General features: G+C 42.8%; 1 non-coding gene across 1 annotated transcript; it reads right to left on the reverse strand.

Moving 5' to 3' along the window:
- Positions 1-482: 482 nt before the first annotated feature.
- On the reverse strand, positions 483-537 carry LOC135540527 (U7 small nuclear RNA). Its single transcript, XR_010455819.1, has one exon. It is a non-coding gene; the product is annotated as a U7 small nuclear RNA (small nuclear RNA).
- Between the last annotated feature and the right edge of the window lie 19,129 nt (positions 538-19,666).

A 19,666-nucleotide genomic window follows, 5' to 3' on the forward strand; every position in this document is an offset into this window, starting at 1 on the left:
TCCTGGTACTGTACAGTGTAGTGAGTTCACTCTTGTGCCCGAGCCAGGTGTTGTCACCGTGGGAATGTGCCTCATTGACGGCAGGTGGGGGACAGCTGTATGGGCAGAAAGAAGTTGTTCAGCCAATCTGGCAACTCGTCCTCTAGTTCAGATGAGGAGGTTGGCTTGGTAATGAAATTTAGCATCCTGTCAAATAACTTCTGATTCATAATTAGTGAGGCTCCCCACGTGAAAAAATACTATAGTATACTATGGTATAAATACTGTAGTATCACTATATTTGTATACTATAGTATTCACTGTAGTGTTTTTGCCATTTTTACTGTAGTATACTGTAGTATTTACTAAGTATAAATACTGTTGTATTACTATTGTTAAAAAAACTATAGTATATACTATAGTAATTACTGTAGTGTTTTTGCCGACATTTCTGTAGTATTTACTGCAGTAATGTTTTTATTTGACTATCTTTGACATAGAAGTGGGGTCTTTCTCCTTGAGAAAACCTACTGGACAAACACTAAAAGAGCAACATTTTCTTAATCTGTAGGTAGGACTGCGTCTGAATGCAGAGTTACTTCTCACTCCTCGGTGGCACAAATTGGGATATTGGGGATGGGTGGGGTAAATGCAAATTAATTTGTGTAGTATCGCTATTGTTAAAAACCGGTAGTGTTTTTGTGGACACTGTAGTGTTTTTGCAGACATTACTGTAGTGTTTAAATGCAGAGTTATTCTCAGGATAATACAGTAGTATTCTTACAGTATGCTACAAAATGCTATAGTAATAAGCACTAGACGATTGTGGGATACTACAGTGTGTAGCATAGTATTCTACAGTATACTACAGTTTACTACATAATTCTATACATTTATATATAAGTAAAACAATGTAATGTGGGTCTACCGTCTACGTAGCGTCTGGATGATATTATCTATTGAACAGTTTAACATCAGCATTTCAATATGGCTAAATCTACAGTGTGCTGGACAGAGCTTGCTTTCTGAACCATCTCTGTATGTTTCTGAGCAACTGAATTTCTTGCAACTCTACCAATTTTGCCATGTGCAGAGAGAAAAAATGTAAGTTTAACAGATAATTTCCTGAAATTCTACACATTTTGCCATAATTTATGCCATGTTAACATGATATCTGAGTGAGAGTGACTAACAAAATGAATGGGGCTCCCTGGAGGTCAGGGCCCCTTGGCACGTGTCCTTCATGCCCCTCCGGTAATTCTGCCATGATTACTACAAGTTTAGATAGCTATTGACCGGGGGCCCTAAGCGGCCACTTATGTCGGTTATGCCTAGGGCCGGCCCTGGGTGGAGAATTTATCGATCTAGCCACTGAGCTGAGGCCTCATTTGTCTCCCTCTCACAGGCTTTTCAGATGACGGGATGCTGCCTTTTCCCCCAGCTGGTGACAGCCTTCCTCAGATAGAGAGACAACTTATTAATCAGGCTTTCCCTCCTCCTCATCCACCCCTCCTCAGCAGCCCCTCTGAGTCCATTTCAGATTGTGCAGCTGCAAACAACGGAAATGAGCCTTGAAAGTTTAATTAATGAGTGTAATGGTGAGATAATTATAGGGAACAGAAATATTGATCAGGGCCATGAACTCCCGAGTCTTACAAAAATGGAGTGGCGCACTCAGCAGTTACCTCATCCATGTTTCAGGAAATATGACATGAGGTCATGCAATACCTTGGACCATTTTATTGCAGTGAAGGATTATTGGGATAGATAAAGAACACTCAATCAAAGAAGAGACAGGTTCTTAGTTGAACTCTCGCTGCTTTTGATTTATGAGAAAGTATCTGAACTGGGGAGAATGATTGCTGTACTGCTCTGCTGAGCAAGTGACTTTATTAGACTGTTAAATTAAAGTGCCATAAGCCATCCAGCAATATATGTCGTTCTTGTTTTAGAACTGGCTGAGTCAAAGTTTACAGTAAAGCTGTTGGTAAAGTTTCATGTGTGAAGTGACTGTGAACTTTTGAAAGAAAGACACGATCAATGAACCAAAACTACTAGCAGAATAGAATAAATAATACTCTATTGGTTCTGCATAACAAACGGCCCGTGTTTCTTGGTTGACTGATGAAATTAAATCACAAGCTGGACACGATCAATGAACCAAAACTACTAGCAGAATAGAATAAATAATACTCCAACATACTCATTGAGACATTAGTATGATCTCAAGGAGGAACTTCTCAACACTTATCCTGTCCTTACATGCTCCTAATATATCATACTCAATATATCAATTCAATATCATGAAATAAGGACATCAATACAACAGCCTGTTTCAACACATTACGGCACACTTTCTAATAGTAATGCCACATCAGGCACCACTTTGAAATCATCACTGAAATATTGATTTCACACGAAAAAAAGATGCAGAAGATGATGATATTGCCTGAAATGAGATCAAATGATTGGCTGACACACAGCATGCTCTCCTCTCCTCATATGGTTGTGGTTAATGAGGCTATGTGCTGATGGTGAGATGGAAGATGGTCAGTCATGGTGACAGGTTTATTTTGGGGCTCATACACGAGCAGGCATGAAAAGGACATGCCAGGCTGAATAATTCAGCAGCTCTCAGCTCTACTGATCCGTCCACAGATCAATAGACACCATTCAGATGGATTGTGCCATATGTCCTCTAAAACTCGACATCACAACTATGCTGGTTCAATTAATCTTAGTTAACCTTTCTAATGTCCAAACAACCAATAACTAAAAGGCAGTGGCATGTCCAGAATATTTTGAATGGAGTGGCCAAGGTAGGGTGGTTCAACGCATGAAATGCTTCAGTTTAGGTTTGGTACATTTCCCTGTTTAAATAAATCAATTCTAAAAGTTACAGTTTTTTGCATTCCAAGTCAAGATTTTATGTAAGGGCATTAGCATAAAACAGTCAATTCACTTAAAAGTACCATCTAGAAGGCCTCCCGAGTGGCGCAGAGCTCTAAGGCACTGCACCACAGTGTTGTGGCGTCACTACCAGCCGTGACTGGAAGTCCCGTATGGCCACGCACAATTGGCCCAGCGCTGTCCGGGTTAGGGGAGGGCTTACCTGGGTAGGGGCTTTACTTGGTTCATCGCGCTCTTGTGGCGGGCCGGGCACCTGCAGGCTGACTTCGGTTGTCAGTTGAACAGTGTTTCCTCCGACACATTGGTGCAGATAGCTTCCGGTGTTAAGAAGCATGGTTTTTCTGGGCATGTTTCGTAGGATGCATGACTCGACCTTTGCCTCTCCTGTGCCCGTTGTGGAGTTTCAGCGATGAGACAAGATCGTAATCATGAAATTGGAGTGAAAAAAACAAAAACAAAAAAATGTAATTGAAGGTCTCTATTTTAACTTGTACAATGATTTCTCATTTATGTCTATCTCGGTTTCATAATTTTCTTTCATTTCGCAAGAGGCTGAATTTATTTCACCCATAGAAATAGATAGAGGACCCATCTTTGAATCTGTGCCATTATAACACCTGTGACAGCATAGGCAGCACAATTGAGGCAGTCTCCATTTTGAAATAATACGTTTTCTGTTTCACGATTGGCTGATCCCTCTTGATGACCTGGTTGGACACGACTCCAACAGAGTCACCAGGAGGGATAAGCCAATGAAGTTGGAAGTCCCATCCAGTTGACTACATTAAAATGGTGGAAACCATCAATGGCGCTGCCCATGCTAACACAGCCTTTTTGCCACTGGAGACCTTTATCATTCTCTATGATTTCACCAGAGAAAGCATCCAGCTAGGCAAACAGCGTCCCTCTTTCTTAATATCTGTAGCCCATGTATTTTGTATTGGGCTGCGAAAGGTGGCCAGAAGCCCAACAGCATAAGGTGGCGAATCAGATTATCCCAGAACCCATGTTTGATTGAATTCAGCCCAACGTGTTTTGCTCTGTCCGTTAAGTGGCAGTGCTGCTCCCTGTGCAGGGATTAGAGTGTTTTTATTTCCTAAAAGGCCCCTGACCTCTGAGGCTCCCTGACAGGGTGAAGCATTAGCCCCTCGCAGTGGCGTTCGTCCCCAGCCCCTGGATGTAAATTTCATGTCACAACATCAAACGCTCATCTGATCAAAGGTCACCTCTCCTTTGTGTAGGTGTTTGATATAGAAATGTTTGTTTTATATCCAGCTGTCAGAGTATGTTAGGGTAGAGAGAGAGATTCATTGAAGAGAAGCTAAAAAGCCTGTCATTTTTGTTGAGTGTTTATTTTTTATCGCTATGTGTACATTTAGCAAATGGTTTTGGTTGGTTTGAGCAATACAGTTTGGCACTGTGAGAGTGAGAGCAGATTACCTGATTATTCCTGTATAGTTAGCCAATTGCTCCTTCAAATCCTACCCCAGCTTAATGTGAATATTAGATTGTGTTTTGGACATGCACCTACACTCACACAGATGCACATACAAACAGATACACAGACACTCAAACATTATCCTACACATGATTGATAGCAATAATGATACTGAACAGCTATTATGATACTGAGCTGCTATTTTATGTTTAATAAAATGCCTTATTTGGGTTTTACTGGCCCCTCAACTCAAATGACATTGTTGTTATTTCCCCATGTACTTCTCATGAGCCACAGAAGATTGGAGAGGAAAGGAGGAAGGAAGTTTGAATTGATGCATCATTCCGATTAATTAGGGACATGATTTGCTGCTGCGCTTCTGAAATAAACCAATCTGAATGTGAAATTAGGATTAATCAGAGAACAGCGTGGCCAGGAAGCATCCAGATCTGTGACATTATGCATTAAATTACGGTTAAAAAAGAAACCATCCCTACCAATCAGTGACAGAGTCTTATGTCATTCAGGGTGTGTGCGTGCATGCGTGTGTGTGCGTGTGTGTATGTGAGAGAGAGAGAGAGAGAGAGAGAGAGAGAGAGAGAGACAGGTGGGCTGTTGAGGCATGTGGTAGCTGAACAAACACACAGCCATGTCAGACACATGTTTACTTACTTGCACCACCGGAGGTGTTACACATTATCTCCATAATATCTCACTGAGTCGAGCCACTCTGTCTGTGTGATACACTGTCACCATATTTGCCTGAAGAAATGAAATAAGATGCATGGTAGGCACCAGTGGAACACCATGGCCTGCAGCAAGGGGATTGTTATTATTTAACTTTATGGAAGCACCAGAAGATTTGTCAGCTCAATGCAGACCATAGGAATACATCTCTGAACTGCTACATGTAGCCAAGGCCATGGTGGTTGTACTATTATGTGCTTGATAAGTGTCACAGCAGGATGGCAAAGAGAGACAAATAGGGAGCGTTCTAGTTACAATATCTCCTGTTTAGGGTCATAATATGTAGTCCCCTGTCTGTCTGAATAGCCCTGACATTTTTTGATTGATACAAACTCTGAAATTAACTACTCTTGTATTTTACCTGTGGTAGCATAGAGAGACCTTGGTGTCAGAGCCTGCATAGTTCAGATCTCTTTCTGTTCATAGTTGCCTGATTATCGGGGACGCTATCTCCAACCCTGTTCCTGGAAAGTTACCCTCCTGTAGGTTTTTTCTCCATTTCCCCAGTTGTAACTAACCTGATTCAGCAAGATCAGGGTTGAAGTGAAGTCTATCGCCAATCCTCAATTACTATCCTGTTTTTAAGGCAGATGAAGCATGTAATTCCCTTTCCAGATGATAGATGGCAATGTTGCTCTTCCAAAGAATTCCATCCAGTCAAGTTGGCGGCTAATAAATGTGACTCTGTATTCCCTCTCTGTCCCTTTGCTAATGTAAATGACTGTTCTTGTGAGAGGACAATTCATTTAGGTACAATACAACATCATTCAACAATACATCTGAAGTTACTACACTAAATGTTACAACTAAATCCACAGGTAACTTTTTTCAACCATGTCTTTATAGCAAAGCATAAAAAAGACATACATTTTGAGAGCAACATTGAGTTTGTTGGCTTAATAGTAGGCATACACAATCATAAAAGATAAATGTATATATTCTTCACCACAGCTCTCATCATGTACAACATCATTTTGAACCATACTCAGACATGTCCCTCCATCCTATCCAGTGAAACATTACATTCTCTCTTTGACTAGTTCAATGTGAATTATTGCACAATTCATAATGCTGAGAGATTTATAGATTCAGTGATAATAAAAAAGGCCAGACTACGGATGATTTGGGGGAAGGGGAAGAATTTGCATTGCTCACATGGGGCCCAAATATTCTGACTATAATCCATAAAGGAAGATCTGTATGTGAGAAGAAAAAAAGCAAAGAAAACGAGTATCTCTTAAACAGATTGCCTTATCATCTCAGATATAAAATGAATCAATGGGGAAGAGATAGATTCATTCCACTGGGTAATTTATTCTCTCCCTGCTGCAAATGAAGGTCTGGTCTCATCTCTGTGGCAGTGAATAGGCTTTGTTTATGACTAAGCCTTGGTGCCCATAGACTGTTGCATTAATCGGCTGACAGCCCAGCGCTGACCAGGCCCATAGAGAGGAATGAGGGTGGGGGACCACAGCGAGAGAGAGGAGGGGAGGCAAGGATTCACGGTCCTTTATTTGTGTGTACTCCACCTTATCCACAGTGAGATTGGAAGAAAAGAGAGCTCAAGAAAGAAAAATGAACAGAGGGAGAGAAATAGAAAGTGAGAGAGAGAAAGTAAGAGAGGTTAAGTTAAATACAAATGAGGACAGTTGAAGATAGGCTGAGAGGGGTAGTAAGAAAGAGCTAAAAGAGAGGAGGGGAGATAGACGGAGGGAGAAACACAGTCAGACAGAGAGAAACTATGATCTTAGTACAGAGTAGGGATTAACATGGGTAACCTGGGACTGTCCCTGAACACTCTTCACATTTCCCTGACAAAATAAAATGGCAAGACCCTGGGAATTACAGCATTTCCTCCCCAATGTAAGCACTAATGCTAATTCCACAAAAGCTACGACAAGAGCAGCATCAGATTAGCAAACAATAAAATAGCATATTCTCCATACAGGTTGTCACATGGAAGTCTTTAGCCTAGTGTATTTAACCTACTTCACACAAAGTTGGCATACATTTAAAGCACATGCATAACTGACACTGCATAATTGACACTGCCTGACTAGGGATTAACATGGGTAACCAGGATCCTGGGACTGTCCCTGGATCACTCTTCACATTTCCCGAAAAATAAAATGACAAAACCCAGGAAATTACAACATTTTCCCCCAAAGTCTGTACTAATGAAATTCCACAAAATACACAACATGAGCAGCATCAGATTAGCAAAAAATGTCATAGCACATTATCCAAACAGGTGGTCACATGGAAGTATTTCGCCGAGTGTATTTACTTCACACAAAGTTGGCATAATAAATTCAAAGCACAAACATAATTGACACTGCCGGTCTGCACACGTACCCAAATGCAGTTAATGAACCCTAAAGGAAACCCCTACAGTTAATAAACCCTAAAGGAAACCCCTACAGTTAATAAACCCTAAAGGAAACCCCTACAGTTAATGAACCCTAAAGGAAACCCCTAAAATGAACCCTACAGGAAACCCCTGCAGTTAATGGTTAATGACCCCCTACAGTTAATAAAAAGGAAACCCTAAAATGAACCCTAAAGAAACCCCTACAGTTAATGAAAAGGAAACCCCTACAGTTAATGAACCCTAAAGGAAACCCTTAAAATGAACCCTAAAGGAAACCCCTACAGTTAATAAACCCTAAAGGAAACCCCTGAACCCTAAAATGGAAACCCCTACAGTTAATAAACCCTAAAATGAACCCTAAAGGAAACCCCTACAGTTAATAAACCCTAAAGGAAACCCCTACAGTTAATAAACCCTAAAGGAAACCCCTACAGTTAATAAACCCTAAAGGAAACCCCTACAGTTAATGAACCCTAAAGGAAACCCCTACAGTTAATAAACCCTAAAGGAAACCCCTACAGTTAATAAACCCTAAAGGAAACCCCTACAGTTAATAAACCCTACAGGAAACCCCTACAGTTAATAAACCCTACAGGAAACCCAACTGGGACTCTGGGACCCAACTGTCATTGGGACTCTTCAAACATTCACAAATGTGATTGGTGTACGCACAATTCACTACATATGTGTCTCTTTTAACAATTTAGAGAGGCATGAGGGAAAATGCTATCTTCTGTCCTAGAGCCTATGCTATTTTCCTATCCAGTCCCAATCCCACTGAAACCCCAAATCCTAACTCCTGTTTTACATGAACATTCAAACTTTATTCTGTATAGGTTGCATTATCAAAGCACGCCTCTCGTTTCTGCATTCCAGAATACCTCTATAACATTTATCTTGTCTCGTAGGCTACTTCACAACAACTTCATCATTGGCGATCAAATATAGTTACTCTGTCATTGCTAAATCTCAATTGAATTTGCTCTGAAATGTTTACATAGTGGGACTGTTTGGAACGCAGCCAAATCTCAATTGAATTTGCTCTGAAATGTTTACATAGTGGCGCAGCCAAGCCGATTAGGTGGTGCAACACCCCTCTTTTGTGGGGAGAACCCTGGCATAATAATCATATCTTGGTTTTAAATGCTTTAAATGGACACCACCAATTTTTGTGATATTTCCCGGGACACATAAATATGAATTATTCCCGGTATTGAAATTTGGTAGATTCTCTGAAAAATATTAATCCCTAGTACAGAGCTCCAGATGCTGTTTAAATCTCCCTTTTCCACTGAGTGTCACCTAGGTGGCTCCAGCGCTGCTCCCCTGTGTTGTGGCTGCTTCTGAAGCTGAAAGCTTAATTAACACACACACACACACACACACACACACACACACACACACACACACACACACACACACACACGCACACACGCACACACGCATGCATGCACACACACACACTCACACACACACACTCACACACGCACACACACACACACACGCACACACAACGACTGCATGTCTAGGATATGTCAAGCAGACACGTGTTCCATCTCTCAATTCTGATATAAAGATTTATTCAAGATCAAAATGTGTTTTCATGTCACTTTTGTAAAGTGTCATTTCAGATGAAACTTATCACAGTGTGTATTGGAGTGCACTGGACTGTATATTTCTCCACCACTTTTGCCTCCACACACACTCTAACACATAGCGTTGGGATGCAATGTGGTGTGGGTGTGCTTTGTGATTAGGCTAAGTTGATGAGGGAGAGGAGTGGTGGAGGAGATACTCAGTGACATTTCCTCTCTCTCCATGGCAGGCAGGCAGATGGTGGCCCCGTCCCCAGCCCCTGCTGCTCCTGTGTCTCTGCTCTACCTCGCCACCTCAGGTCAGTGACTTTGATTCACTAAGCACCCTCATTAGTATTCCTAGAAGCTCCACAGTAGACACCCAGTTTCTGGGTGAAAAACATTCGCTTCTGTCATTGTAGGACTCACTTTCCATGTGCCATATTATTCCAGAGATTAACATCAAGGTATGAGGAGAAAGTGAGATACTCTCAGACGTCTTAATAAAGGTGTAAGATGTTATCTTAGGTAAAACTAACGGAAACAGGAGTATCGACCACTTTCATGATATTTGGAGGCACTGATGACACACACATGTGCACACACACACACACACACACATTTACTGACACACTGTCACAGAGCTCTCATGATGTCAACTGAATAATATTGAGCTAAATGAATGAATTCTCCCTCTATCAAAAGAGGAAACAGGCAAAAGTGTCTAAATGGTACATTTTGGTGCACAAGAAAATCTACATATTGAAGGAACATTAAGAAATCACTTTAGAACATTCTCATAAACCATGTTTTCATATATGCAAATACCTCTGTGGGTTTGGCTTTTTGCTGTTGCTGAAATGGAACAGTGGCAGAGAATGTGTATACAGTGAGTAAATGCTAAATTAAAACAAATTACTGCTCAAGGACATGAGCTACATACATTTAGGCAGTTAAGGGCAGTATTAGGATGTAATTTTCAGGAACATTTTGTGGAATAGCCATTAGACAAATTCACTATGAAAATTACAACATTTAAATGTCCAACCTTTAAATCAGAGGCAATAAGAGGACAAAACCTGTCCATGTCCTTTACTACTTTTCTCTCTCACATGTCATATTCCATGTGCGCACTTTATCTATATCGTTAAAGAAAGAGGCCTAGTATGTACAGTATGTGCTTGTATTGATTGGGGCTAAGCAAAAGGTAATATACAAGAGGCCACATGGTTCCAATTTCCAAAACATCTATTGTTATTTTCACATGCATAATGGGATGGACTTTCAGCAGAATTGTAAGTTCACTCGGACAAGGTTGTCTGCTTATATTGCCTAATATTGAGTTAAGTCGGACATTGATTTATAAGAACTTGTAAACTTAAACAATCATGACCTTGCCACACAATTATATGGGAGTATCTTAGTGTGAATACCTTGTTAACTAATTCATTTTACTGACTGGTCCCTGGTCATGAGATTAGAAAGACTAAGAAAGGGGTCACGCATGCTGGTAGCCTTGAATAGTAGGTTGCACCATTTGTCACTTCTAAGGCAAGTGAATAAAACATGCGGTTGTCCGGCCCAACCAGTAAACCAAGGTCACTCTCAGTCAGTAAAAGGTCCTTGTCTAACCGGTTAGGCCCCCTAAGGCTGATTCAGACAGGTCTATTTGGAACAGTCTTGCTTGACCTCCCACTATGTCTTCGCCTGGGGCCATGTATGCAGTGAATCAATCACACGATAATACACACCTCACTATTCATGGCCTCACCATACACACACAGGTACACACACACAGTCACACACCACTGCCTCTACTCAGCCAGTCCCTCTCTTTGCTACCATAATGTAGCAGGCAAGAAGGTGTTGTACACTTAGTTGGTAACATGGCACTCCCAGGCAGAACCGTTGAGGATGCAACAATACAGCCATCCATGACATGTATGCCATCTACTTATCCAGGGTTGCAAACTGACGCTATATTACTGTAAAATTTTGAAGGTTACGATTAAACTACCAAAATATTGGTGACTTTCAAGGTTTAATTGGCCTTTTTGGGTACTTCAGATGATCACTAGCGTCTGTAATTATCTTTGGCCCTCTGTGAGGCCTTATCACATATATCAACTAATCAAATATTTTCAGACCAGCAGTTCATTGTTATGCACTGCTCCTCTAGAAATTACCAGAGCCAAATGTTTTTGCCAAACAAATAGTATTTTTCACTGGTATGGTGTAGTGGCTCATTTTCTGTGGTATCCATAATGCAAAAGTTTTGAGCTGAAAATGCTCAGCAGTCAATTGGGTTCGTGAGTGTAAATTCTTCAGCAGGTCCTGTATAACATCACACCCTACTGAGCTATTTTTCCGCATGGCATAGCTTCACTTATAAAGCAAGGTTTCAGCTGGTGCATTGGTTTCTGGTGCTTCAAATGAGAGAGGGCAAATGGAGGGGCAGAAGCCCTAAGACAAGATGGGGAATACAACAGTGCACCCGATGAGGAATGTGGTAACATATTGTTGGGAGAACGATCAGATAGACTGGTGTGGTCTGTATGGGTGAGATGATTAAGTGCTTAAGTTGCATTTTCTTCTCAGAGCAGCCAGCCTGGGGCTGGGAAGCTGCATGATTGCCTCTGTGCGCTACATTACATTGACATGATGGAGAATACTCTCCCGGGGTCTGGAATAATGTAAAAGGGAAAAAAAGCCCATTCCAGCCAGAACCTCAGAATTCTCAGTATGCAATCGGATTTGCTGATGTATCTCCCTGCGCCAGCACCTCAATATTGATGACAGGCAGAGCTTTCACACACGGGTGAGCCGCACACATCAGGGGAGTCCTCTGAGAGAACCAGGCCTCCCAGCTGGGTGTCTCCCGGCCCGCTCCCCCTCACACCAAGAGAGCTCAACCGTGCCTACAGGAGAGAGAGAAAACTGAGCTGGAAGCGAAGTCAAAGTGGACGAAATGTGTATTTTCTTTCTTCAGTAATTAGAGAAGGGCAAAAAAAGGCTGATTTGATCAAAACCGAATCCATCAGCCAGACAACTGGAACAAATGACTCAACCTCACAGCGGGGAGCTGCAGCCTTGTTCTTTTGCTTTTGCAACTTGAAGGGCACATGACGCATGGTCATCTGGCCCAATGAACTGTCCTCAAAGTTAAGGTGGATATACATTCGTAAAATATGTGTAGTGAGATCTATCTCTCTTCAACATCAGATATGCAACCTTTCTGCTTAGACTCGCCTTGTATGTGATGTGGTCAAAGCCACTGCTTCATGTAAATACTATAGTATATAGACAAATAAAATAATGATAGAAATTTAAACTATACAGGAGCTCCTCCAAACAATATTGCACATGGTGTTGCAAACACTTGATAAATGCAATGATTCACAAATGTGTGGATATTTTTAGCCTTTCATGTTCAATTTGGCTAAGAGAGCAGAAATGCTGTCTGCTAGTATTCTGGTATTTAAGGTCATTGTTGCAGGGATGTGGTGTGAGAAACATTGTCTTTACACTGTACCACTCAGAGGGGGTATGTGGTATACAGTAGATGTATCCCACATTACCACTCAGAGGGAGGATGTGGTGTAGATGTCTCATACACAACCACTCAGAGGGGGGATGTGGTGGATATGTCTCCTACACTACCACTCAGAGGGGGGATGTGGTGTAGATGTCTCCTACACTACCACTCAGAGGGGGGATGTGGTGTAGACGTCTCCTACACTACCACTCAGAGGGGGTATGTGGTGTGAGAAACATTGTCTTTACACTGTACCACTCAGAGGGGGTATGTGGTATACAGTAGATGTATCCCACATTAGCACTCAGAGGGAGGATGTGGTGTAGATGTCTCATACACTACCACTCAGAGGGGGTATGTGGTATACAGTAGATGTATCCCACATTACCACTCAGACTTAGGATGTGGTGTAGATGTCTCATACACTACCACTCAGAGGGGGGATGTGGTGTGAGAGCCATTGTGATTAACACTGTACCACTCAGAGGGGGTATGTGGTATACAGTAGATGTATCCCACATTACCACTCAGAGGGGGATGTGGTGAAGATGTCTCATACACAACCACTCAGAGGAGGGATGTGGTGGATATGTCTCCTACACTACCACTCAGAGGGGGGATGTGGTGTAGACGTCTCCTACACTACCACTCAGAGGGGGTGTGTGTCTTTACACTGTACCACTCAGAGGGGGTATGTGGTATGTCGATGTCTCCAACACTACAACTCAGAGGAGGGATGTGGTGTAGATGTCTCACTACCACTCAGAGGGGGATGTGGTACCACTCCAGAGACTTAGGATGTGGTGTAGATGTCTCCTCCACTCACCACTCAGAGGGGGATGTGGGAGGAAGGATGTATATGTCTCCTCCACCATGTCTCCTACACTACCACTCAGAGGGGGATGTGGTGTAGATGTCTTAGGATGTGGTGTAGATGTCCTACCACACTACCACTCAGAGGGGGATGTGGTATAGATGTCTCCTACACTACTACTCAGAGGGGGGATGTGGTGTAGATGTCTCCCACACTACCACTCAGAGGGGGGATGTGGTGTAGATGTCTCCTACACTACCACTCAGAGGGGGGATGTGGTGTAGATGTCTCCCACACTACCACTCAGAGGGGGGATGTGGTGTGAGAGCCATTGTGATTAACACTGTACCACTCAGAGGGGGTATGTGGTATACAGTAGATGTATCCCACATTACCACTCAGAGGGGGATGTGGTGAAGATGTCTCATACACAACCACTCAGAGGAGGGATGTGGTGGATATGTCTCCTACACTACCACTCAGAGGGGGGATGTGGTGTAGATGTCTCCAACACTACAACTCAGAGGGGGTATGTGGTGTCGATGTCTCCAACACTACAACTCAGAGGAGGGATGTGGTGTAGATGTCTCCCACACTACCACTCAGAGGGGGGATGTGGTGTAGATGTCTCCTCCACCACCACTCAGAGGGGGGAAGGGGTGTAGATGTCTCCTACACTACCACTCAGAGGGGGTATGTGGTGTAGATGTCTCCTCCACCACCACTCAGAGGGGGGAAGGGGTGTAGATGTCTCCTACACTACCACTCAGAGGGGGGATGTGGTGTAGATGTGTCCCACACTACCACTCAGATGGGGGATGTGGTGTAGATGTCTCCCACACTACCACTCAGAGGGGGGATGTGGTGTAGATGTCTCATACACTACCACTCAGAGGGGGGGTGTGGTGTAGATGTCTCCTACACTACCCCTCAGAGGGGGGATGTGGTGTAGATGTCTGCCACATTACCACTCAGAGGGGGGATGTGGTGTAGATGTCTCATACACTACCACTCAGAGGTGGGATGTGGTGTAGATGTCTCCCACATTAGCACTCAGAAGGGGGATGTGGTGTAGATGTCTGCCACACTACCACTCAGAAGGGGGATGTGGTGTAGATGTCTGCCACACTACCACTCAGAAGGGGGATGTGGTGTAGATGTCTGCCACACTACCACTCAGAAGGGGGATGTGGTGTAGATGTCTCATACACTACCACTCAGAAGGGGGATGTGGTGTAGATGTCTGCCACACTACCACTCAGAGGTGGGATGTGGTGTAGATGTCTCCCACATTAGCACTCAGAAGGGGGATGTGGTGTAGATGTCTCCCACACTACCACTCAGAGGGGGGGTGTATGGTGTAGATGTCTCATACACTACCACTCAGAGGGGGGTGTGGTGTAGATGTCTCCTACACTACCACTCAGAGGGGGGAGGTGGTGTAGATGTCTCCCACACTACCACTCAGAGGGGGGGGTGTGTGGTGTAGATGTCTCATACACTTCCACTCAGAGGGGGGGTGTGGTGTAGATGTCTCCTACACTACCACTCAGAGGGGGGAGGTGGTGTAGATGTCTCATACACTACCACTCAGAGGGGGGATGTGGTGTAGATGTCTCATACACTTCCACTCAGAGGGGGAATGTGGTGTAGATGTCTCCCACACTACCTCTGGAGGTAGCGAATAATAAAGATCACATCATCATCTGGACCTCTTCATCTTCTTCTTCTTCTTCTTCTTCTTCTTCTTCTTCTTCTTCTTCTTCTTCTTCTTCTTCTTCTTCTTCACCGGTTGATATTTATTGGGATGAGTCTTGCACTGGAGGCATGAACTGAGCAATTTCCGCAAGATGGGCCAGGCCAGCTGCAAAGTCAAAATTGGCTACATTGTAAAAATGTATGAAAACAAAAATGTGCTTTTTGGTCTTCATTTAAGGTTACCGTTTGACATTAGATTTAGCAATGTGGTTAAGGTTAGGGTTAAAGTTAGGGTTACGTTTAAAAAATTGGATTTTCTGACTTTATGGCTGTGCCAGCTTGTGACCACCCTGCAGAGCTGCCTCCAGAGTAAGATTCATGACAGAAAAAAATTCCCTGAAGAGAACTGTAGAGGATTGTTTTTGACTCATTGACCATACAGACTTTCAATGAACCAAAGTGGTTTCCAATTCTGCTGTAATTCAACTCATAAACAACAGCTATTGTAGTCATTACGAAACATTCTCATCAGCAGTGTTCATGGGGTTGTGCTGAAACTAGCCAGATAGGCTCAGAGTAAAAGCTGGGGTATTCATCCAGCCCCACAGATGGGGCTAGAAAGGCACATTTGAAACATGAAGTGGGAACTCCAGGTCTGTATTTACATCAGCCTCCCATTGAGCTCCTATTTGTCTCACCTCGGTGGCAAAGGAGACATAGACAGAACGAGAGAGGCTTCATAACATCAGCAGGCGTTCTTCCACAGGTCCCTAGAGGCATATAATAACCTATTACCTCCATCTCTGACAAAAACACACATTTAAACTACAATTACACCCCCTGCCTCCTCTCCCTCATGCATTCCATCTCATCCCCTCTTCTGTTCTGCAATTCAATCACTCCCGACCCAAGGCTCCTCTGCTTAACCCTTTCTTTCATCTGCCATGGAGAGGGTGCAAGATTGTCTCACAACTGGAGAGAGGCCTTGTGGGCAGGATAGGGAAATTCATCATAATGTGCAATCCTTCTATGGCGCACACACACAAACACACACACTAAAACACTTTGATTCCCACATTCACGTAGACATTGGTTATTTTTATGGAGTAACATCTGTTGTGTAATTAAATGACTGTACAATACGTACCAAATAATTACATTTGGATTCCACAGGACAATATAGTGCTCATTCTCTCAGCAGGTTCTTGTTGCTAAGGGTAAACATCTGAGAAAAGGCAGGGCTAAATGAGGACATCACAAATTTTCCAGAGGAATATTTGATAACATCGCTCTTTTTAATACCGAATGCATAAATGTTTCCCCCACTCAAACGAGGCTCTGTGACCCACACCCCCACCAGAAAATAATGGTATCTTAACAATGTGTATCAAAGGATTACATTTTTTAAACCATAAAGTATCATTCTCTAAGCCTATAACTGCATGATAAAGATCATCCAAAATATTGTCCCTTGGTAGTATAACATCAGCCTACAAGTTTAGACTGCAGTCTGAGGATAAACAACAAAATATGACCCCATCTATTCCCATTCTCTCACTCAACATTCCCCACATTTGCAGCAAATCACACTGTTTTTAAAGTTGAGACAGAGTAGAAAGTGCCCCAAAATAATGAATACTTTTTCAGTATTACTTTGACCTGAAAACGCAGTGCTACGTGCAAAAAATACACGTTATAAAGAGAAGATATATCAGGAGATCGGTTTCAATGTATAAAAAGGGAACATTCTACAGAAGTAAACATAAGCCAAAGGTATCATTAAATTACAGAAACCCCAGGAAGCCGCTTTCCCTCATCCCAGAGCAGCTAGGCCCTATTTCACAGCCTGTGCTGCAGCTGAAGGGGAAGAAATTGGAAAAAAAATGTTAAATCGATTGCAGTTCTATTTTATTTGACTCTCCTTCTATCATTTTACAATGCTATGCAGCGTTAGTCAATTTCCAGCCTGCACTGTGCTGATAATGGCAAAAAGAGCAGTCAGGCTGTTGCCTGTACTGTAGTATTGCAAGACACAGACATCCTGAGCAGGAAATAGAACTAGCCCAGGCCAGGCCAGGGGTGGAGATCAAATCAAATCAAATTGTATTCACATGCTTCGTAAGCAACAGGTGTGGCCATGTACTCTTATAATATCCACCCAGCACAGCCAGGAGAAGATTGGCCACCCCTCAGAGCCTGGTTCCTCTCTAGGTTTATTCCTAGGTTCCTGCCTTTCTAGGGAGTTTTTCCTGGCCACCGTGCATTTACATCTGCATTGATGCTGTTTGGGGTTTTAGGCTGGGTTTCTGTATAGCACTTTGTGACATCTGCTGATGTAAAAATGGCTTTATGAATACATTTGATAGAATTTTATTGATTTAGCTCATCTGGTAGGCTTGCGTCAAAAGGCAGTTCATTGATGGGTTTCCCTTTGTAGTCCGTAATAGTTTGCAAGCCCTGCCCCATCCGACAAGCATCAGAGCCGGCGTGGTAGGATTCCATCTTAGTCCTGTATTGACACTTTGCCTGTTTGATGGTTTGTCATTGGGCATAGCAAGATTTCTTATAAGTGACCGGATTAGTGTTCCTTGAAAGCGGCAGCTCTAGCCTTTTGCTCAGTGTGAATGTTGCCTGTAATCCATGGCTTCTGGATGGGATATGTATGTACGGTCACTGTGGGGACGGCGGCGTCGGTGCACTTATTAATGAAGGCTATGACTGATGTGGTAAAATCCTTAATACCATCAGATGAGTCCAGGAACATATTCCAGTCTGTGCTAGCTAAACAGTCCTGTAGCTTAGCATCTGCTTCATCGGGCTGCTTCCATATTGAGCACGTCTCTGGTACTTCCTGTTTGAGTTTTTGCTTGTAAGCGGGAATCGAGAGGATAGAGTTATGGTCAGATTTGCCAAATGGGGACAAGGGGGAGCTTTGTATGCGTCTCTGTGTGTAGAGCAAAGGTGATTTAGAGTTTTTTCACCTCTAGTTGCACAGGTGACAAAATGGTAGAAATGAGGTAAAACGTATTTCAGTTTTCCTGCAATAAAATCACCAGCCACTAGGAGCACTGTCTCTGGATGAGCATTTTCTTATATATCCCATTTAGCAGACGCTTTTGTCCAAAGCGACTTACAAGTCGGCTGGGGCCACTACTTTTACATATGGGTGGCCCCAGCGGGAATCGAACCCACGACGCTTGGCGTTGCAAGCGCCATGCTCTACCGACTGAGCCACACAGGACCCTCTTGTTTCCTTATGGCCCTATACAACTCGTTGAGTGCGGTTTTAGTACCAGCATCAGTTTGTGGTGGTAAATAGACAGCTACAAAAAATATTGACATAAACTCTCTTGTTAAATAGTGTGGTCTACAGCTTATCCATGGGGTATTCTAACTCAGGCAAGCAAAACATCAAAACCTCCTTAATATTAATGATTGCGCACCAGCTGTTTTTAACAAAGAGACACACACCACCCCCCTTGAGCTTACCGACGCTGCCGTTCTGCCCAGCTGATGCATAGAAAAGACAGATAAATTGATATTATCCGTGTTTCTGGGAAACATAGCATATTACAGTTTTACAGGTCCCTTTGATATTCATTTATTTTTATTTAACCTTTATTTAACTAGGCAAGTCAGTTAAGGACAAATTCTTATTTAAAATGATGGCCTCCTGCGGGGATAAAAAAAATTGGACAAAACACACATCACGACAAGAGAGACATCACAACACTACATAAAGAGAGACCTAACACAACAACATAGCATGGCAGCAACACATGAAACACAGCATGGTATCAACAAAACATGACAATAACATGGTAGCAACACAACACGGCAGCAGAACAACATGGTAGCAGTACAAAACATGGTACAAACATTATTGGAAATGGACAACAGCACAAATGGCAAGAAGGTAGAGACAACAGTACATCACACGAAGTAGCCACAACTGTCAGATAGAGTGTCCATGATTGAGTCGTTGAATGTAGAGGTGATATTATAGTCTCGAATGGAGCTCATCCAGTTTGTTCTCCAGTGATTGTACATTCGCCAATAGAAAAGAGGGTAGAGGCGGTTTATTTACTCGCCGCCATTGTTTCATCATGGTGCCTACATGTCGGCCTCTATATTGTTGTCTCTTTCTCTTCAGAGTGTTGGGAATTAGGGCCTGGTCCTGGGTGACCAGTATGTCTACGCCGCCGACTCGTCGAAGTAGAAATCTTCATCCAAATTGAGGTTAGTGATTGCTGTTCTGATGTCCAGGAGCTCTTTTCGGTCATCAGAAGCAATGGTGGAAACATTCTGTAAAGATCGTCGCAGAAAAAACACATAAAATAGCAGAACAAATGCCAGGCGTCAATAAAACAGCCAGGAAGTTGTTCTACACAGCCATCACTGGCCTGGACTAGAAACATGTCCTGTTCTGCATTAATAAAAAGAACAAACAATACAGACAAAACCATTTTTCTCTCCGATGTCAGTGCACATGTAGCCTATACACAGGAATAAAATGTCCAAAAATGTCCAAAAAATATGCCAGTGTCTATGAATTGTTATAGCCACTAAAAGATAATGTACTCTTGCATGTTGATGTAAT

The sequence above is a fragment of the Oncorhynchus masou genome, chromosome 5 (genome assembly GCF_036934945.1).
Source record: "Oncorhynchus masou masou isolate Uvic2021 chromosome 5, UVic_Omas_1.1, whole genome shotgun sequence".
Lineage (NCBI taxonomy): Eukaryota > Metazoa > Chordata > Actinopteri > Salmoniformes > Salmonidae > Oncorhynchus > Oncorhynchus masou.